Source organism: Cibotium barometz, chromosome 23 (assembly GCF_041138505.1).
Source record: "Cibotium barometz isolate CiBa-2024 chromosome 23, ASM4113850v1, whole genome shotgun sequence".
NCBI lineage: Eukaryota > Viridiplantae > Streptophyta > Polypodiopsida > Cyatheales > Cibotiaceae > Cibotium > Cibotium barometz.
In genome coordinates, this window is record NC_141068.1 from 41,752,051 (window position 1) to 41,774,641 (window position 22,591).

At 46.7% G+C, this 22,591-nt stretch overlaps 1 protein-coding gene across 3 annotated transcripts in view; it reads left to right on the forward strand.

Annotated features, from left to right (window-relative positions):
• LOC147625954 (secretory carrier-associated membrane protein 2-like) overlaps positions 1 to 22,591 on the forward strand; it is a 94,795-nt gene that overhangs the window by 39,661 nt on the left and 32,543 nt on the right. The gene's annotated exons all lie outside the window — the stretch shown is intronic.

The following is a 22,591-nucleotide window of genomic DNA, read 5'->3' on the forward strand; positions in this document are numbered from 1 at the left end:
TTACCTGGGATTTGCAAAGGATGCAACATCCTAGTCTATGTCTAAAGCATATAGCTTTATTTGCTTGACAAAGCTGACACTTGAGGACATAATCTTCTACATACCCTTTCATCTATGGCCAATAGAAAGTGTGTTTCACTAAAGCTAATGTCCTCTGTACCCCGGGGTGTCCAGCAGAAGGGGCGTCGTGACACTCCTTAAGAATCTTGGACCTAATGTCCGGGACTTGTGGTACACAAATTTTGTCATTACGGAATAGTAAACCATTCCGAATCATCCACTGTCCTCCCGCAGCCTGAATAGTAGGTTGCTCAGTCACTGAGTCTTGGTCAATCAATGAGCTCCTGTCTTGGATCCTCTGCCAATATGGACCAAAATAACTATCAAACTTCAGTCCTGCAAAGTCCTCTCAACGACTGAAATAAGTCAGTGGAAATCTCGGTGAACGACAAAGTATTCGCCTCTTTGATCCGACTAAGCGCATCTACTATTCTATTCATGGACCTCTTTCGATAGCGTATTTTAAAATCAAAATCTTGCATTAACACTGCCCATCTAGCTTTTCGTCCTCTCAAATCATCCGCATCACACACATACTTGATTGACTGATGATCAGTCAATACCACAAACTTGGAGCCATATAAATAATACTTCCAAACCTTGAGAGTGTAAATGACAGCATAAAGCTCCTTCTCAAGGGTTGGCTAACGAGATTGAGTGTCATCCAGCTTTCGACTCTCGAAAGCAACAGGTCTACCATCTTGGAATAGAGCAGTCCCGATCGCATAGTCACTCGTGTCAGTCTCAAGGACATAAGGCTGACTAGGATAGGGTAGTGCTGAGGTAGGGGCTTCCTTGACTTTATCTTTCAAAAGTCTGAAGGCCATATTCAAATCGTTATTCCAAGGGATAGGTTGATTCGACTTACGTCCATGACCTTTCAACAAGTCGGTCATCGGTAGTGTGAGCTAAGAGTACTTCCGCATAGATTTCCGAAGAAAGATAACAGAACCGAGAAAAGAACGAAGTTGTCTCACTGTTTGCGGTATCGGCCAAGCGAAAACCTTCTAAACTCAGTCATAGTCAATGCTCAACCCGTCTCGTGTGATCTTGTGTCTCAAGTAAACAATTTCTGTCATAAAAAACTCACATTTACTTAATTTAGCATACAGTCGATTCTGTCTTAAAATAGTCAAGACAATCGTGATGTGTCTAACAAAATCAATTGTATTTACAAGAGGTCCCTGAGAGGGATGTATACAATCACCTAGGATACAATACTGGGTGTTCCTATGTGCAAAAGAAAAAGAATGACTACACCAATCTATCTGAACCTTAAGGGTCTTAAACCACTCAATTCCTAATAGCAAGTCTACATGCTTTAGATGCATAACATAGCACTCCAGAATATCTCTGTAGTCTTGAATCCGGATCGGTAGTTTCTTCAGTTGTGTGAGCTTCCAGAGTTCAGAAGAATGTGGATTCTATGGCCATTGACTTCTCCATAAACTCGGAGAAGATCGTGCAAGCCAAAAACCTTAGAGTTGAAGAGACAATCAGAACATGAACTAGGGCGAGAAAATACAGTGATTAAAGTACCTATCAAAGACAACTGGTTGGCTGCCTTTGTCTTGGGTCTTGCGTTGGTCTTAGCACCCTTCTTCTTCGGGCACTCGTTACGCATGTGTTCTTTTGCTTCGCAGATGAAGCAACGCCTCTCCTGCTTGAGCTTCAAAGCCTTGAGGAGACGGTTTTTTTTTTGCTGGAGTTGAAGTAGAATTCTTCGAAGGTTGGTCCGAAGACTTTCCTTCTGTTGTGCTAGCCATCGGCACGGAGAACTTTCTTTTGTGCTTGTTCCCTGCTTGGTTACGGGCTTGGTTTTGGAAGAGACCATCGTATCATCATAAATGCGCGCAGAGTGTATGGCCTCGTCCAAAGTTTTGCACTTGTTATTCCTGACCTGTAAATGGTACGAGTTGGGTAATCCTGCTACGAAGAAACGCGAAAGAGTAGTAGAATCCATCTTCGTAGCTTTCATCTGCAAGTCTCTAAATTTTTGGAGGTAGACCTCATAAGTGAGGTTCTGTGAGGTCATGGTCAAACTGGCAAACTGAGCAACTATGTTGTAGTCATCCTCCTTCTTGAGGAACTCTTTCTTGAAGACTTCTTCAAACTGTGTCCAAGTTGTTGGTTTAGGTTTGAGTTCTATTCACCAGAGCAAAGCCTTGCCTGAGAGGAAACCTGCTGTCAACTGAGTCTTTTTGTCATCGCCATATGGGTGAAGCTGGAAGTGGACCTGTCACTTATGTAGCCACGTGTCCGCAATCTCCTTGGTACGTTGCTTTTGCTCGCCCCCAAACTGTTTCGGAGTAATGCTGGGGCCTAAAGCAGACGCCAAGGTATCCATACCTGAGAGAGTAGACATAGTAGTGGTCAATAAAGAGATGGAATTCTGCAAAGCTTGCATCTGCGCGGCGACATGTGCCTGGCGCTCCGTGAAAGAAGCCTCGAAAGTAACTTGAAACTCTTGAAAATCAGACTTAGTTACAAAATCTTTGAAAAGATCGCCAACGGCGGCCTTAGTATCAGTAGCCGGTAGGTCTGCATGTGCGGGTGTGGGTTCCATCTCGGATGCTTGGGTCGACATCTTGAAGAGGGAAAGTAAGCAAGAGATGATGCAAGAAAACTCGAGAAGAGGTGTGGCTAGAAGCCCACTCTAGGCGTATTTTATAAAGCACCCCCCCCCCCCCCCCCGCGCCCCAGAAGCGTTCGTGTTTTGTGTGCTGCTTTTTTGTTTTTAAAAAAACCATGTTAGATGGCTTTTTTAAAAGCCACATAAGGCTTTTTATAAAAAACCACACTACCCTCATTGGTGTTTTTAGAAAAAAAAACACTTTACATTCGTTTTTTTGTAAAAACAACACGTAGCCTTTTGTGTTTTTTTAATATGTTACATTAAAAAACAACATAAGGTTTTCATAAAAACGGAAAGCAGCAGGGGTCTTAAAAAAATGTACGCTAAAAAAAAACGCTGTTTTTGGCTGCCTGCCAGTTGTTGGCTACAGGAAATTCGACGTCGTCACCTGGCGAAGAGCAGCGGGTGAGACAAAACATTGCCCGACCGCTGGTCGCCTTGCTGCCCGACGGGTTCTTGTCCTACGTCGCCTGGTCTGGCTTCCTGCTTCACACACACAGTTGACATCTCTCTCTCTCTCTCTCTCTCTCTCTCGTTGATTCACACAGCCGATTGGTTCACACAGCCGACAGGCTCTTGCTTCTCTCCCTCTCTCTCTTTCTCTTACTAAGACCACAACCCAAATCCGGGGTTCCAACGATGCAAACATAATAGCATACGCTGATTTTTGAAAAAAAAACAGCAATATACATGAAAAACAGCAGTCACCTCGAACTCATACCTTTGTCTTCTCTACCTACCAACTTGCACGCTCTTTGAGGCATGCTCTGATCCCACTGTCAGATCCCCATGGATCTCCTCGTAGAGCACTCCTGAAACACGACTCGAAACTTGCAAAACAAAGCCAAACAACGCGAAGGGGGTGCAGGTTTGACTCACCACCCAACCATGATAGCCGTCGGCAAAACCCACAAGTCTTGACTGTCCCCACCGAGCCACGAGCTGAGCTAACTAGCAAGACGCACCGACCAATCTCTACTCCACGACGTCCCATACCGCCATGGAGCTACCCTCGCAGGCCTCGAGACTGTTGCCGGCCTTGGCTACATGAAGCATGTGCACATCTGCACTAGATCCAGGCTCCTGACCGTAGAGCTCTCGCAAAGACTCGCTAGACTCTATGACCGATCGATTGACCTTGGCCACCCTTTTATAGGCTCTTGGCCGGTCACTGGGCGTCCACACTTGGGCGCCCGTCCGTCCACACTTGGGTGCCGGCCTGTCAATCTATCCCTAGCCCAGCTCGCCAATCAGCCTGCCTAGCTCCAAGCTTCCCCAAGCCTTGAAGCTAGTCTTGTGTGCGTGCTGTGGTAGATACACTCTGTGCACATGACACCTATTCCTAGGATTGTTGATATCTTGGACAAATTGGATGGTTTGTCATGTGTCAATCGCATTGATCTCAAGAGTGGTTACCATCAAGCGATAGTGATGTCTCAGGATGTACGTAAGATAACTTTTCGCACATCTTTTGGGCTCTTTGAGTATTTGGTTATGCCATTCGGTCTCACAAATGCTCTGGCTATCTTTAACCGAATAATGGACAGGATTTTGAGAAATCATAGAGCATTTACAGGTGTTTTTTTCAATGACATTTTGGTGTTTTTGAAAGATGAGCAACAACATAAGATGCACTTGAAAGTGGTCTTTGATGGAATGTTTATGAATGGATCCTACAAAGATTGAAGCCATTAAGGATTGGGTATATTTGTGCATGAGATTCGCAATTTTCTTGGTTTATGCTCATACTACTGGAGGTTCATATTTCACTTTGCAATGATTGCCTCGCCATTGCATAACCAAGAAACAGGCTGCGTTTGAATGGACACAAGCTGAAATTGATGCTTTTTATAAACTCAAGGATGCCATTATGACTGGGTAATTCCCGACCTTTTGAAACCATACATTGTGGAATGTGATGCATGTGGCAATTGCATAGGGGCTGTCCTAAATTAGGAAGGACATGCCATTCCATATGAGAGCAGGAGATTGCATGATGCCGAGCTTTCTCTTGGCATCTATGAGAAAGAGCTATTGGCTGTAATTCATGCTCTTAAAGTATGGAAATACTAATTGGGAGTTGAATTTACAGTCAAGACGGATCACCAAAGTTTGCGGTATTTCCTGACACAAACTAAGCTTTCAGAGAAACATACGAGGATGGCCAATTTCCTCTCTATGTTTCATTTGCAGATTTTGCACACCCCAGTAAAAGAAGAATGTAGTGGCAGATGCATTGTCACGAAAGCCGTATGTAGGAGCTATTTCAGTTATCTCCCATGGGGATTTGTCTTCCATGCATGATTTGTATCATACAGATGCTGATTTTGCCACTATTTGGGCTGATTTGATGGCTGGTTATGCACATGTCTCATATGTGATCAAAGAGGGTTATCTTATGAGAGATAATTGCCTATGTGTGGTGTTAGACATGAGGCAAAAGGTTTTGGATGAGTGCCATGCTCCTCCATATGTGGTCATAGAGGCATAATGCCTACCACACGCATGATTGAACGGTATTTCTTTTGGCCAGGTCTGCGGAAGGACATAGAGGCACACGTACGTGTACTTCTTGCCTGTCAAAAAGAGCATAAAAGCTGAGCATATGGTGAGAATGTTTATGTCACAGGTGTTTAAGCATCATGGTATAAGCAATTCAATTGTGGGGGATAGAGATCCCAGGACAACGAGTCTCTTTTGGAGAGCTCTTTTTGACAATATGGGTACTAAGCTGAATTTTTCATCAGCATATCATCCTCAAACGGACGGACAAAGTGAAGTTGTAAATTCAGCTAATTAGATTTGCTTAAATGCTATGTGGCCGATCAAAAAAGTTCTTGGGAGAAGTATTTGCCACTTGCGGAATTTGCTTATGACAACACAGTGCATGCTTCTACAGGAAAGGCCCCATTTGAGAGCATGTATGGCAAAGTGGTATTGCCCCCCATAAGGATGAGATATTTGCCGCCGATGAATTTGTCAGGGATCTTGATATTGCCTTTGCACAGGTGCAAACAACCATTCAGCGCTCTCAAGAGAAGCATAAAAAGCCTGGAGATAAGCATAGAAGGCAATTGGACATCAAAGAGAATGATTGGGTATTGCTGAAATTCGAGAAAGACATACTTAGAAGAAGGCTTGGAAAAGAGGGGATGTGTCCTAAGCTCTCTACCAAGTACTATGGACCATTCAAAGTCATTGAGTAGATCAATGAAGTGGCTTTTCGGTTGGCTTTGTCGAATTATTGGAAGATACACAATGCGTTCCATGTAAGCCTCTTGCGCAAATATGTAGGACCGTAGCCTAAAGAGCCGGTTATGGAAGATCCACTAGAAGTGGATGAGCTAGAAGAGGTGTTACAGCCAGAGCAGATTGTGTTTCACAAGGAGCGTAAGCTTGGAGGTGGCAAACCTCAAAGACGCCACCTTGTGAAGTTCAAAAATTATTCACCCATGGATGCTAAATGGATGGATGAGGTATACTTTCAGGAGTATCCGCAGCTTCTAGAAGCATACTTGGAAACTTTTCAGTTTTGCAGTGTACTATTTTTGGGGGGGGGGGGGGGGGGGGAGAGGGGATGTGACTAGTTGGGCATTCTCTACGCTTCAAGACCTATGGACGGACTTCATTGTGTGGACATGACACTTCATGGCAAGAGACATATGTCTGTCAATGGTCATGTGGACTAGCACCTCATGGTAGGGGGTTGATGTCTACACCAAGGGCTAGTAGGCTGGACATGAGAGGTTGGGGATTTTGTTCCACGCCCATGTCTAGATTATGGTATTCTGGTTGGCCTGGAGATGTAATACCTACGTTTGGAATGATCGTTTCTTACAAGTTAAATGAAAGGGAGATTGTTCAATACATTCTTATGCATAGCATACTTGCATGCACAAAATTGTTTTCGCATGCACAATTTTACTACCTGCAAGATCTGAATGTGTAGTTTACGGGCAGGGGACACCCGCGCGTGAACCGTGTACGTGAATCTGTATTCTAACCTAGCTTGTGGGCTATAGACAGGTGGTAGGTGCGCCTCTAAACTTTGTGTTTCTTTATTTAAGAGTTATGGCTAAATTTGTTGTTTTGTAGGCCTACACCTCATTTAAGTGTGGGCGGACAAGTTATAAGTGACTTTTGTTCACACTTGGGCGCTTGGCCACCCTCTCACTATTGGGAGAGTTATGGGCACTTGGGAGGTGGCCCAATGATAATCTTTTGCCAGAATTGGGCCAAGGCTTATCCTCTCTTTCTCTCATGAGGTGGGCGCCTATGTAAAACCCTAATTTTGCAAGAATTTTCTCAACACAAACAGGTTATTCAACCTTTGCTTATGCTTATCTCTACATATGGTGCTGCCGAATTCTGAAACCCTAATTTTTGCAAAAACCTAATTTTTACAAAAAACCCAATTTCAGGGCCTCCCCTAAATTTAGTTAAAACCCTAATTTGCAGAAACCTAATTTAGTTCAAACCCTAATTTGCAAAAACCCTAATTTCATCCGCGAGTACAATGGAGAACTCTGTCATCACTACTTCGATCTAAAGCTGGAAGGAGTCTGCAATTGGCAACCGTTGTTTTTTTGGGTAAGAGTATCTTGTGTTCTTTAATCTACTCTACATGCGTGTTCTTGGCCATTAAGGTCTCCTATGTCTCGGCTTGGCATACATATTTGCATGTATGGATGCTTGTGGAGCATAGCTGCTTGTGGCAACTTGCAAGACACTGGGGATTGGGGAGTGAGATTCTTCGTTGAAAGAAGCTGTGGATTCAACCTCTTCAATGACACAACTTGTTTGAAGATGTTTTCATATGCATGGATGAAATGTGGCAAGCATTGCCCATGAAGCTTGTATGTAATCTACCTTGGGTAATACATTTAAGTTACCAAGGGGGGTCGGCCCTATTGCAGTGTCATTTAAGTTTTAGCATTGTTATCTCATTTGGTTTTGTGCCATTTCATCTTGTTTAATAGTATTAATAGTTTAAGTGTGTGACAAGATTGTGCTCAGCTCTACTTGGGGTTATTTCAATGCCATGCCTGCAGTCCGTCCTAACTACCTGTTCGCCGTGTAAATTGTCACGTGTGGCATTGGACTGTGTATACATCTCACAAGCCTCCATACCATGTTTCTCAGTAGGTAGCGTTGTATGGAAGCTTATTGGCACGCTATAGTTCTCAGTCGTCGCTATATCTTCTGTAAACTAGCCCCACGTTATTGTTTGAGAATAAGGAGCACACAGACAAACATGACAAAAGCTTCTGCTTTTTCCATAGATATGCAGCGATTGCAAAAACCGTCTACACAACGTCTAACCATGGCGTCTTCCTTGTTCATCTCTGACTTTGCTTCGTCCTCCGCCCTAATTGTCCCATACCACTGGGCCTTGGAGACAATAAGCAGCCCAAAAATTAGAACCCGGAAGATCCACGTGATGGATTTTTTCCTCGCCTTTCGGAGTGTTTCCCACTTAATTCGAGCATGTTTGGCCGTGATACCAATGTCAACAGCCCCCCAGGCTAATAGGCTCTGCGATTAAGCATAAACAAAAAGGAACACACATAGACTCAGATATCTAGGTCACCGCCCAACCATAGAGCCATTTAGGTTCACCCCTGAGGGACAATAGCATTAGAGACATGGCTCCACGTGCAAAGACCTTGGCATCCCATACCTCCAAAACACACCCATCGGATGTTAGCACAGTAGTCTCAAGGCCTTGAGTCTAGGTCTGAGGAGCTCTCCCTCTCTCTTAAGTCACTTATATAGGCTTCCTATAAATCAGAAGCCAAATATAGCACGTGTCTCATAAAAGCTGCTAACCCCCACATAAGATGACTTATCCCTAGGCTACAGTTAACTCAACCCTGGTTAGACTTGGGAAATAAGAGCTGTCTTGCTGCCACCTTTGTTCTCTTGCCTCCCTGTTGTAAGGCCAGCAACCTTGACCTCTGTATCGCTCGCAACCCTTGCCCCAACCCTTCCATACGGCTTGCACAGGTTGTTTTCCAGCTTGTTGCTGTATAGCTTGGCTGGCTGTACAGCCTGGCCAGCCTGTGTACCCATGTACCCGCCTCGTACTTGCCTAGGAGTGCCTCCTACAAGTGCTTACGTACATGCACAGCCCTTTTACAGCCTAGCAAAAGAAAAAACGTTTTTGCAGCATTTTTTTCGATAGAGGTTAGGAGCATAAAATCTAGGGTTGTCATGTTTTTTTAGGGTTTTTTGTTTTTTTCAGGGTTTCTGCGTTTTAGGGTTCCTGCAGCGCTGCTGTGCTGACCTGCTCGCGCTGTATACAGGCGCACTTCGACTGCGTGTTCCACCTTCCCTTTTCCCACCTGCCCTTGCTCAGGCCCCCAAGGCAGCAACTAGGGGAAATAACACAATGAACCTACAGGAGCTGGAGGCATACATCAAGACAGTGGAGGACAACACCAAGAAATTACTGGGCGAACAAAAGAAGGTGCTGGACAGGGTCCTGAACCAACATGAAAAACAGTTGGAAGGCCTCCGCAAGGAGATACAAGGAAAGAACAACAGGATTGAAGAACTGACAGCCCAAGTGAACCACGAGGAAGAGGTGATTCAGATGTTGAAAGAGACCCAGCTGTGCAACAAACAGGAATGCTAGAAGCTGCCCCAATGATAGGGGAACTCTGGGCAGAAACGGAAGCCCTAAAGGCTACGGTCAAGGACCACACAGTGGAGGAAGGGGAACTGAATATTCAGGAGGGTTTTAAGGACTGACTTGGAGCAGTTGAAAGCTGCGAGTGATAAGCTGCGGGAAGAACTGCAGACCATGAAGAAAGATTGGGTGGAGGTGGTGAAGAATCACAAACCCCCGCAGAGCATCATACATGAGACTCTTGAGGAGGAGAAACGCAGGAAGGATAGGGCCCTCCATGTGCGAGTATGGGGGCTACAGGCGGGGGCTTCCCCAAAGGAGGATGCCATGACACTTTGCCAGATGCTAGGAGTTGACGGGATCGCACCCCCCCCCCCCCTTGCAGACACATGGAGGGCAGGAAAGGATATGACACGAGAGCGACCCCTCATCATTAGATTCCCTGATGCCACCAGCAGACAGGCCTTCTTAGACAAGCGGGCTGCCCTCAAGGGCACACAGGTGTACATGGGAGATGATCTCACTCCAGTACAGGTGGCACACCGGCGTGAGGCAATGGTGACTGTTCATGAGGCCCGCAGAGCAGGCAAGTGGGCTATCTATAGGGATGGCAGAGTCATTATCACTGCGCGTCGTCCCAAATAGGGACGTGGGGTCTATGAGACCAAACACCTGGGGTTGGCAGTATGGAACTGCAATGGCATGCTGTGGTTGACTCCAGGAGGCTGAGCGAGATTCTCACAGGCAGGGATGTCATTTTTTTTACAGAGACTCATCAGAGCCCTGAGAGGGGCTTACTATACACAGCTGGGTATGAGTGGGAGTCAGCTTTTCGAGGCGAGACCCGCACATCAGGAGGAGTACGTGGCTCTAGGGGGTAGCTGTCCTTTTTAGATCCCATCTCTGACAGATTCTCAGCATCGTCCGAAAGGACGAGGATGCACGATATCTTTGGGTGCGGCTACAGCTTAGCAGTGACAGAGTCATCCACATTGCTGTGTGTTATTTTGCACCACGCCACTCCCCTTACGCTGCACAGCATGGCCAGTCATTGTACCTACCATTATATGAGGAGATCATGGAGTTCTCACAGCTGGGGGAAGTCCTCCTACTCGGGGATTTCAACGCCAGGACGGGAAGTCAGCAGGTCCCACTACTCGATCTAGACGACCCTATCAGACTACAGGCGCTGGACATCACTGACACAGGGCTGCAGCGATCATCACAGGACCGTGAGGAGGTCACAGTGTCCGGGAGATATTTCTTAGAGCTGGGAGTTGCACATGGTCTCGTTATCTATAACGCGATGTCCCGATGGCCCTCCTCCGGCGCCCTCACCTCGTTCCCTCGCTCAGGAGGTACTAGCACTGTGGACTACCTTATGGGATCTCCGGCTTTGGCACACCTTATCCCCGACTTCTCCATTCCGCCACCCCCTTTTGAAGCTGACCATGCCTACCTCTCTTTCACTCTTACCTGTACACCACCCGTCCCTCCACCACCTCCCCCCATCTCACATTACACTCAGGTCCTCTTTGATCACGAGCTTGACCTTGTTTACTCCAACCACATCTACCGCCAACTCTAGGATGTGGAACGTACTGTCCCCCTATCCACCCTCACAACACAACTCACCACCATACTCCACACATCCGCCACAGCTTCTTTCATATGCACGCGGCGGTCTACCGCCTAGCCACCTTGCAGTTCCATGCCCCAGGACTGTTGGTATGATGACAAATGTCGGGCCACACGCTCCCGTCTTAAGCATGAGGTACGGATTGGGCAAATCACGAAGCACCAAGCGCAACGGATTTCTCAACGTCTCACCAAACGGGAGTTCTATGCTCGGAAAGAGGATGAGTTATACCGATGTTTCTTAGGGCCGAACTGCAAAGAGGCATGGAGGAAACTCCGAGAACATCGCCCTCCCACACCTATCACCTGCCCAGACACATGGCACTCCTATGCACGCTCCCTCTTATCATATCCCCCATCAGCCACCCCTACCCCTACCCCTACCACCAGACCCCCGCCCCACCACCTCCACCTTCTTCACAAAGGGCATGGTCCTCAAGGCCATTCGTAGACTACGCAATGGGCGAGCCCAAGATCATGAGGGACTCACTACCGAGTACATCTCGCATGCCCATGATACCCTAGCGCCCCTGCTAGCCTACATGTTCAATAGAGCCCTTGTGAAGGATTTCCACCCTCTTGGTCCACCAACACCATCACCCCCATCCTCAAAGCCGGAGATCCACTTGATCCTAATAATTACAGGACGATCATGATTGGCCACACATTGGCCAAGCTCTATGGATCAGTGTTAGAGGCGGAGCTCAGTTCATTTGTAGAGAGCTAGGGATGCAGAGCCTCAAGACAGGCTGGCTTTCAGAGGAGCTACTCTACCCTTGACCACATCCTCACCCTCTGTGCCATCATCGAGGAGGGTAGAGCACGACACCAGTGGATTTACTGATGCTTTGTGGATTTCCGCAAAGCTTTTGATACTGTACCCCGAGCCCGCCTTTACACTGTCTACAGGAGATCGGAGTCCCATCTGACATGGTTTGGAGCATCATCGCCCTCTATGAGTCCATCACCGGACGAGTGAGAGCCCCAGGAGGTACATCATAGGAGATTTCCAGCACCATTGGGGTGAAACAAGGCTGCCCTCTATCACCCACTCTTTTTGGCCTCTACATTGACGAGATCTTGAGCTTCATTGATGGATTAGGCGAGGTTGGTCCCACACTGGCAGGCATATTGATCCCCATACTACTTTATGTAGATGACATCGTCCTCCTCTCAGACTCAGCCGAAGGGCTTCAGAGACAGTTGGATGACTTACATGACTTTTGCACTCTGCGGGACCTCTCTGTTAACCTTGGTAAAACCAAGGTAATGGTCTTCAATACCTCCCGCCCCGTCACATCCAGATTGAGCTTCACATATAGAGGGGATCCTGTGGAGATTGTCTCATCCTATGTCTACCTTGGTGTCACTTTCAGTGGCCCACGCTTTACCATGCTTCCCGCAGCACATGCCAGAGTGACGCGGGGATATGCAGCCTTGAGCTTACTTGAGCGGCAGTGCTTCCAGGCACATTTCAAGGAGCCCAGGACGAAGGGCTGGCTTTTTGACACCAGATTATCCAGGCAGAGTTTGCTGCAGCCCCGATGGTAGTGGAGGCACTCTTCCAGATAGTCACGTACCTTCATCGCATCAGTCACATGGATCCCCACAGGTACTCGAGGCTTGCCTTGGAGTCCTCCAGACAGCTAGCACTTGAGGGGCACTCTGGTGTATGGTATGCACTGGTTTCCACTTGGTTCTCAGTATACGAGCTCTGCATGGACCGCCTACCCTCCCTTCAGTACAGTTTGGACTCCCCTTTTTTCCGGCTGTCTCACGAGGATATCAACCGGGTTATCCGGTTAGATCTTCTTAGCCTCTACACACATTGCACATGGATCACACCCCCGGAGCTCCCCACGAAGATGCACTTTTACAGAGACCACTTCCTCACACTCACTGAGGATGGATTCATCCAGGAGCCGGGCTACTTGAGTGTTCACATGTCCCAGGCCATGCGGATTGCGATTGGCCTAATACGGGTTTCTTCCCATCGCCTCAGAGTGGAGACAGGTAGAGCTGAGCGCATCTTCAGAGCTGGGAAGCTCGTACAGACACCCGGAGAGGAGAGGATCCGCCGACTATGCCACACAGAGGTTTAGACGGAGGAGCATTACATATGCCGTTGCCCAGTATACTATGAGATCCGCAAGGAGGTTTCACTGTCTATTTCGTGAGGGATTCGGTCCACACTCCAGAATCATTGACTTCCAGGACCAGCGTTGCCTGGGCCTCTTCTTGCTTGAGCTTCGCAGACACAGGGACACCTTCTTGAGACACAGGCCCCAGCCACCCCGCCCCCTCCCTCGGCAGCCAACCATCACCAGTTTCTTCTGGACCCAGGAGGTGGAGGAAACCAACATAGTGGATCTTGTGGACCCTCCACGAGCTGATCTGGACCTACCTCGCCCGAGAGGAGCGCTACCTTGGACCGTGCCTCTGCACTCCAGCGTGCCCGACACCCTCGACCCCCCCGTCGGCCACAATCACCTCATCAGCTCTCCAGATCTAGGACATGCTCCACCGCCATCGAGCCACCTTTCCATGTGACATAGCTGAGGGAGACCTCTCGGCCATACTCGTCAAACCCCATGCTTGACATTTTGGAGAGTGGTATACCATCTACTCGGAGCTGATGTTACTCCCATGTTTTTATGTTCTTAGTTTTCCATGACGAGTTTCCATGGATAGTTTTGTATCACCCCAGTGAGATAGCTATATTTATGTTTTCATTTTGTTTTATTTTCCATTCCATGATGAGATATGCCATGGACTTTATTGTACCACTTTGGTTTCATAGGCCCATTGGGTCTTTAGTAGACGCTTAATATATCTTTCTTTCTTTCTCTCTCTCATAATCCACATGAACCCTATCATGCTAGCAAAACCTAAAAAGGCACCGAACTTCTTGGCAGATCAAAACACAAATATGGTGATTGAGAGATACTTGGATTGGGTGACCTTTAAAAACACAAACAACAGGCAAACCTTGCTTTTCCTGCCTTCACAATTAGGTTGGCTCTGATACCAACTGGAAGGACTCCTCCCGAAGGATCACCTAATACACGTGCATAAACAAGGTTAGTACAAACAACATATAAGGGTGCAGGCAAGCTCAGCTGAAATACCAATTGTAAGGACTTCTCCCGAAGGATCACCTAATAACTTATATAGTACTAATTGCCACTATAAATAACCATCCTGTCATAAATAGCGAGTTTACATGGATTTATTAATAATTAAACCTAGCTACACCGAATAATTCTTCTCGGTGTTATTCAATTTGCGGCTAGAATAAGCCACTGGCCTATCATCTTGCTGTAAAATAGCTCCAATGGCAAGATTACTAGCATTGGTAATCACCTCGAAAGGATCATCCCATGACGCCAACTTCAAAACTAGAGATTCAGAGGCAACTTTCTTCATGGCCGGGAATGCTTGTAGAGCCTTGCCCGTGACGACACTTTCTGATGACGAGTCTACACGTCCTTGAGAAAGTCAGTAAGAGGTGCTGCAAGATCAGAAAACTTGTCGATATGTGTGCTGTAGGCCCGACAAAGGCCCACAAATGAGCGGATTTTCTGGGCTGTAGTGGGAACATCCCAAACTGAGAATGGCCTGTACCTTTTCAGGGTCGAGGCTAATACCTGAAGAATTGATGATGTATCCCAGGTAATGGATTTCTTGTACTCACTCTTCTTGGCATTGATAAACAACTCATTGTCCTGCAAGAGTTGCAAAACCTGTGCCAAATCTCGCTCATGTTGCTCTGCAGTCCCTTAGAAGATAAGAATGTCATGTAAGAAGATGAAGACGCATTTGCCAATGAGATCCCGAAAAACAGTGAAATCCCGCCGAAATGTGGCCCGCTGAACATGAAACTTAAATTGTAGAGCTTTATGAGTAATGTGCGTACGTAGACCCGTCCACATTCAAATGATAAGGAACCAAGGTACAGCTCATCTTGGTAGCCAGCTGCGGAGAGATGGCATCCTCAAAACTGTCCATGTCGAAGAGGGCAATGAACTGATATCCCTTTGAAGTGCCATAGGCACGGATGAGAGTCTTTGTCTTGCCCTCAACCTCACCCTCTTGCTTATCATCAAATACCACTGGTGGCACTAAATTCAAAGAGGGTAAAAGCTGAACGGCATTCGAGGGTGATGGCGGAGGTGTGGATGCGACTATGGAAGTGGATGCCTTAGCAGACTTTTCAGCCTGGAATTTAGGACAATCTTTCTTCCTGTGTCCCACACTGTGTGTGACAGAAGAAACAACGGTTCTCTGTCTGGTACCGTGTCTGTTCATCAGGCTAGAGATAACCTCCAGTTATGCCCTCCTTAGCTTTTTCCTCAGGAGTCTTCTTGGGCGTAGAATCTTTCTTATGGCCCGATTGACCCAAAGAATTTTAGTTTTGGTCCTTTTGGTCTTTGCTGTTCTGAGCCCCCTTACCCTGGGTAGATGTCTGCTATATTGGGGCTTTGGGGTAGACTGTACCTGCTTGGGCTTACCTCCGTTCAGCATCAACTTCTGATTCTGAGCGAGGGTTAGTGCCCGTGTGTAAGTCTGAGGCTCAAAATTCTGCATTGGGTACCTAATGGTAGTGTCTAGACCTTGAATAAACTGCTTGAGCTTACCTTCTTTCGATATGCCCAACTGTTGGGCCAATGTAATGACCTTGTTTGAATAGGTCAAAACAGGGGAACCACCCTGAGTGAGTTTGTAAAACTCATCCTCAAGATTGGTCATGTACTGTGGTGGAAGAAAACGGGCTTTGAGATCAGCCACGAAGGTGTTCCAATGAAAACGGACTTGGCGTGTGTAGGGGTCTGTGTGAAGTTGTGACCAATGTTGCCACCAAGTAATAGCTTCCCCAATGAGTTGGGGGGTGGCCACATGGACTTTGTCTTATGGATCTGTGATTATAGCTAATGGAAAATGTGCTTCAAATTGATGAATAAATTGAGTAACTGCAGCATGATCACACTTACCATCATACTTACTAAAATTTGGAGAGGTTCGTATGACGGTGGTGGTAGGGGTGGTGGAGGACGAGGATGGTGCTCCCTGATGAGGGAGAGCCGTCAGAATTTGTGCTATGGTTTGTTGATTCTGGATTTGCATAGCCTCCCAGTCGAGTCTTTGCTAGAACTCTCGGTCGGCCGTCTCTCAGCGGCATTGGTTGAAACCGATCCCGTCAAGTGGGAAAGACTCCGTTGGACACCCACACGCTTAATAGCACAACTTTAAAACCACAAATTTGAAATGGACAACTTAAAACAACTTGAATTTAAATGAAATGAAATGGAAAGATGGACACCAGCACTGGGGCCGGAACGGGCCGACCCCCCCCTCAATATATGATATATTTATTGGGAGTATTTAATGAATACAATGCTCCATGGGTTCCAAGGACCAGATAATGTCCATGTACATATGAAAACAGTACCAAACAAATAGGCTCGAATTTCGATGTAGAAAACTCGAAGCAGCACGACCACTAGTGTGGTCCAATCTCTACGGTCCTGTGCTTTCACTGGACTCCGCGGAGAGCGCCTCACTGGTGTTCCGAGACCACGCACAAACAGGCGCTCTCGTACTAACGCCTGGCTCTCCCGATCTCAGCACCTTTGGACCGAGGTTCGCCAATATAGCTTGGACAACCCGGCACCGAACGGGTGTTGGCCGAGCGGGATGAATCCTTTATCAGATTTAAACATATAATACTTTATTCAAATCTGAAAGTCACTTACTTGTGGATGGTTGATAGAAAACCCATACTCGTGGTGTTTGAAGAAGATGAAGCCACCCTTGTTGAAGAAACAGTTGCCTTGTGGTGAACCACCAAGACAAGAATCACCGCAAAAGACCACCACCGCCTGCTGTGAGAGAAGGAGCACAACTTACTGGTGGTGGACAATGTCCTAGAAGCAAGAGGCCACTTGGTGGTGATGCACACGCAGCCTGTGAGTGATGGACACACAGCCAGCTAGCTTTGGTAGGCTGCGTAGGAGGATGGGGAAAAGAACTGGCGCTTGCAGGAGATGAATAGCAGCGATCGCCTGGTTGCTTCAAGTGGGGGCAGCCGCCTGTAGATAGTGGGCAGCCACCAATAGTGATTACAGAGGTGCAGCCTGAGGTGCAGCAGTGCTGTAGGAGAAGAGTCGTTGGTACAAGTAATCACAGCCGCCTACTGTAGCACCAACTTGTAAAAGGGAAAACGACTGGTTGCAGTAGTGTACACAGCCGTCTGTATGAGAAGTTAGCGCAGCAGTCTGGAGGTGATAGCCGCCTGCAGAAGGTGCAGTCACCTATATAGGAGATGAAGCAGCCGCCTGTGGAGATGTTGAGGCAGTTGCTTGGATGGAAAGTGAGCAGCCGTCTGGTTGCTGCAAACGGCTTCAACATGAGGAGAAGAAGGCGTGGAGTATGCAGCCGACTGAGAGAGTATGTGCAGCCAATTCAATAGCCGCCTCAGGAAACATGCGCAGATATGGTGGTCGCCGGTTCTCTACGTAAGAGGGAAGCGATGGATTCTACGCTTGAAGGGGGCCCTTTTTTTAATAAAATTGAAGTGAAGATACAACTAGAGATTTCCCACGCATGCATGAAGGGGGACTAGTGGGGGTTGGTGACCATGCCCACCCCCACACTCACTTAAAAGTGGGGCTCCCCACCTTGGCCCCTAAGTGGGTGCTCAAAGGGGTTGCCCACTTTTAAATAAATGTGAACACCTAACCTTATGGTGGCACTGATCTGGCTCCCGTCCATACGACACCATCCTGCTAACACACGGGTGGCACTAGTCTGGCTCCCGTCCATGTCAGCAAAATAGTGGCCTCTTCACATGAGGCACCGGCCTGGCCTCAAGTGAACGAGACGCAAAAACTAGGAATGGACCAAATGGTCGGCCAATTGGTGACATCCCCCCGGGCTTCTAAAGAGTTGACCTCAACTGAAAAGCCTCAAGATATGCCTGCAACAATTGTGGATAATCTGCAAAATAATCCTCATTTACCCACTTGGCATCAATAGGCAAATAATTCTTAAACTTCACAAGGTATCTCCTGGAAAGCTTTCCTGCAGGGAGCTTTCTCTCCTTGTGAAAAACAATCTGTTCTGGCTGGAGGATCTCCTCAAGCTCTTCAATTTCTGGCGGATCTTCTGTGACAGGCTCATCAGGATCTGGCCCCACATATTTCCGAAATAGACTCACATGAAAAGCATTGTGAATCTTCCAATGCGTAGGTAAAGCAAGCCTGTAGGACACTTCATTGATCTTCTGAATCACCTTGAAGGGTCCATAATAGCGAGGAGAAAGCTTAGGATATGATCCTTCTCGTCCTGGCCTCTTCCGAAGCCTAGCCTTCTCAAATTTCAGCAATACCCAATCACCTTCTTTGACTTCCATGTCCCTTCTATGCTTGTCAGGAGCCACTTTATGCTTATCCTGAGATCTTGCAATGGCTGTCCGCACTTGACCAAAGGCAACATCCAAGTCACGAACATATTCATCAGCTGCAAATATCTCATCCTTGGTTCGAAGGATGGGTGGCAAGACCACTCTGCCATAAATAATCTCAAACGGAGCCTTTCCTGTGGAAGCATGGATCGTATTGTTGTAGGCAAACTCAACAAGTGGAAGATACTTCTCCCATGCACTCTTTTGATCTGCTACATAACACTTCAACAAATCCAACACGGCTGAATTTGCAGCTTCACTTTGGCCATCCGTTTGGGGATGATAAGCTGATGAAAACTCAAGCTTAGTACCCATATTATCAAACAAAGCCCTCCAAAATAGACTTGTAGTCCTGGGATCTCTATCCCCAACAATGGATTTAGGCATACCATGATGCTTGAAAATATTAGCAAGAAAAAGCTTTACCATATGATCAACTTTAATGGTTTTCTTGACGGGCAAGAAGTGAGCTTGCTTGCTAAACCTGTCCACAATAGTCCAAATAGCATCATTCCCATGCTGGGATCTAGGCATTCTCTACGTAAGAGGGAAGCGATGGATTCTACGCTTGAAGGGGGTCCTTTTTTTAATAAAATTTAAGTGAAGATACAACTAGAGATTTCCCATGCATGCATGAAGGGGGACTAGTGGTGGTTGGTGACCATGCCCACCCCCACACTCACTTAAAAGTGGGGCTCCCCACCTTGGCCCCTAAGTGGGTGCCCACTTTTAAATAAATGTGAACACCTAACCTTATAAAATAAAGGGGTTAGAATAAAATATTAAAACAACATGTGCAACATACTTACCACCTGTTCACATGCACTAAAACTCGTCAGAATATAGAGCAGACTTCACGACTCACTGGCAGGCGTCCCCGCTCAGTAAGTAACACGTCAAGCAGGCAAACACACAAATACATGTCATGCGAAAACAGTTTCAAACATGCAAAATATGTGTGCATGTGCAAATAGTAACATGGACATATCTCCCGTTCATGGAACAAGTACAAAATATCTGTCGGCACAAAACTGGCACGACATAAAACATAAAAACCTAGTCTTCCTATGGAGTGACAGTCCCATAGATAAGACACAGTTCCAGGCACGAGTTTCCCTATGGTGTGACAGTCCCATAGGCAAAACACGGCACGAATACTGGCTCTTCCATGGCGTGACAGTCCCATGGATCGAACACAGTCCAGGTCATACACGTGTGGCACTGATCTGGCTCCCGTCCATACGACACCATCCTGCTAACACACGGGTGGCACTAGTCTGGCTCCCGTCCATGTCAGCAAAATACTGGCCTCTTCACATGAGGCACCGGCCTGGCCTCAAGTGAACGAGACGCAAAAACTAGGAATGCACCAAATGGTCGGCCAATTGGTGACATTGGTCTTCCTGAAATTTGCGTGTGGCTTCCCTATCCCTCTGTTCCTCGGCACGTCTCAATTCTCTTTCTTCATGTGCTTTTCTTTTTGCTTCGTCGTCTTTTCTTCGTTGTTCTTCAATATGTAGCAAGACCTGTGGTAGATCTGAGATGCCTTCTTTGGGTTTCTCCTTTTCGGCGGCAAGCTGCATCTTCAGAGAATTTATTTGCTCCATCATCATTTTTAGGAGCTATTCTATGCTTGGAGGAAGCGCTTTTTCTATTTGGAAGCTTTGTGCCTCCATTCCTTCCTGTTGGCTTTCTTCGTGATGTGATGTTTCTTTTTTGATACCAATGTTACATGCACTGAGGTTGATCGTAATAACGCGCAACAGGGCCTTCTTTATACCTTTATGTGGTGAGAATATGTAGCATCAACTTTAGAGAATAGGGAGAGAGTAGAGAATGTAGAATGTATAACCACCCCCCCCCCCCCCCCCCGCCCCGGCGTAAGCAGGAGTATTTGCTTATATTATTCTTTGGAGATGAGGAGGCCCAAACGTCGGCGGAGTATCCAGCTATCCTGAGGCTCTGCTGAAGACACTCCTTGGCCACTGATGCAAGTCCAGATGACTGAAGGACTGCACATATGCTGGCTGAGATGTAAGGGAATCCCCCTTGTTGCTTGGAGATGCGTAGGATGCTGCAAACTGTAGTTGTTTTCTGCTGAATACCTGAATATTGAAGTGGGACTGAGGCACATGCTTTTATATTGTCTCCTGGGGCTGGTCGGCTGCCTGAGAAGGCTGTCGACCTGTTGTATTATTTCCCAGGACTGCATAAATGCTCAGTCAGCTGGTATAGAACAAGTTGGCTGCTGTAAATTCCTTGTCGGCTGGTTGTAAAATCCCACGATTGGCATACTGCCCAGTTGGCTGCTGTAGGGCTGGTCGGGTGCTGGCCAACTGGCCCCCTAAGCTATATGGGCTGGGCGACTTCATGGCAGAGGCATAGGTGCCCTTTGCAAGGCTAGCCCAAGTGGGCTGCCTTCTTCTAATGCAATGGTCCTAGACATGCCTACACATGCAGGTAGATTGGCGGAAGACAGCACGCATGAGGAGGGGAAGGAGGGTGCTCTCAGGAGGATGGGGAAGAGAGAAGGAAAATGATGGCGGGGGAGAGTAGGTTTGGGTTGCTTGATTATTTATTTCTTTTAGTGGTGGGATTTTTGTGGATAGTTCTTACTGTTTGTCTCCTACAGACACTTTGTAAGTTTGTAGGCTATATTGCATACTATCATGAGAACACATTTAAAAAAAGTTTCCCCTGCTTGACATATGAAAACAAGAACAAGGGAGAAGAAGAGAGAAAGTGTAGAAGAAATCTTTGGCATAGTCTTTTTGTGATATTACCATGTGATTATTCCCCCCTCACTCTCCCTCTTCCCTCTGTTCCCCTTCTAGCCACTTCCAGAGTGGGAATCTATCTTTTGTTTATTTTCAGATTTTCTCAAGGTTTTACGAGTGAAATTGTTGTTTTCTTGCAGATAAGCTAAGTATCCATGCCACAACCCTTACGAAGGCCTGTTTCAGTGGTATTAGAGCGAACGTTTTATCTCTCTCCTACGAGGGATAACGATCATTACATGCAGTGCTTTTTGCTTTTTCTTCAAGCAATGGGAAGCACTCACCACCAAGAAGAGGACCAAGCCACCAAAAGTGGAAAGCAAACCAAGAAGACCCAAGAACCCACATGGTCAAAGAAACTATGACCAATTTGGACACTATTCTTCCAAGATCCCGACTAAATGAGAATTTTTGAGCAACTTTGAGATTGAACAATACTAAATCTTTTGTACAAGAGTCATGGGACTAGCCATCACATGGAGGCATTGTTTATCAGTGAAGGAAATCAAAATTGAGTACATGGATATGAATACTTTTAGTCTACCATAGTTAGACATTGACATGGGTAGTTGGACTACAATAGGAATTCGTGTAAAAACCAAGAAATCGGTGTTTAAACCAAGGAACTGTTGGGAGGGTGGATATAGTCCATCAGCTCAACAAGCATGCCATCTGTCGTGTAGCCGATTGGCATCAAACCCGGGTCCCCATCATGGAACTCGATCGTTCTACTAGCTCCACTACACCCCCGTAGGCAAAAACCAAGGAATTGTTTGTGCATTCATTTGTTTATTTGATATATGCTTGTGAGCATATTTGTGTATGTGTGCCAAGGGTTGGAGACGCCCGGTTAAATCCAAGGACGAGCATGTGTGCACGTGTTTGTCTTCCCCGATATATAACAAGTGCGTGCTAGGAAACTCCTGCCTGAGGGCGACTCTAGAGGTGCAAGGGGTGGGAGTATCTGTAAGAGAGGTCAAACCCAAGGTCACTCTATGTGAAGGGTGAAAACCGTGAGGCCAAGATGCTGCCCAAAGCCAAGCATAAGAGAAGAGGAGGACATTCCACACAAAGAACTATGTCTCAAGAGCTAGAGAGAGAAGAGCTAATAAGCCCACAAGAAAATCAAGACCTAACAGTTGAGGACAACTGTTTAATAAGTTCGGGGGATGTCACCCAAGCATCAAAATGCAAGTTGTTAATATGCAAAACGCAACGCGCACAAAACACAAAAAAAAAGTCTTTTTTTTTAAATTGGAAAAAACAGTTTTGAAAAAAATGGCATGGGGATGGTGATGTGGCACTAACACGTGGTAGGAAAGCAAGGCAAGGTCACCTTATAGGCTTGGAATGATGTGACTAGCTTTTGGAAAGCAAAAGATTAAAAG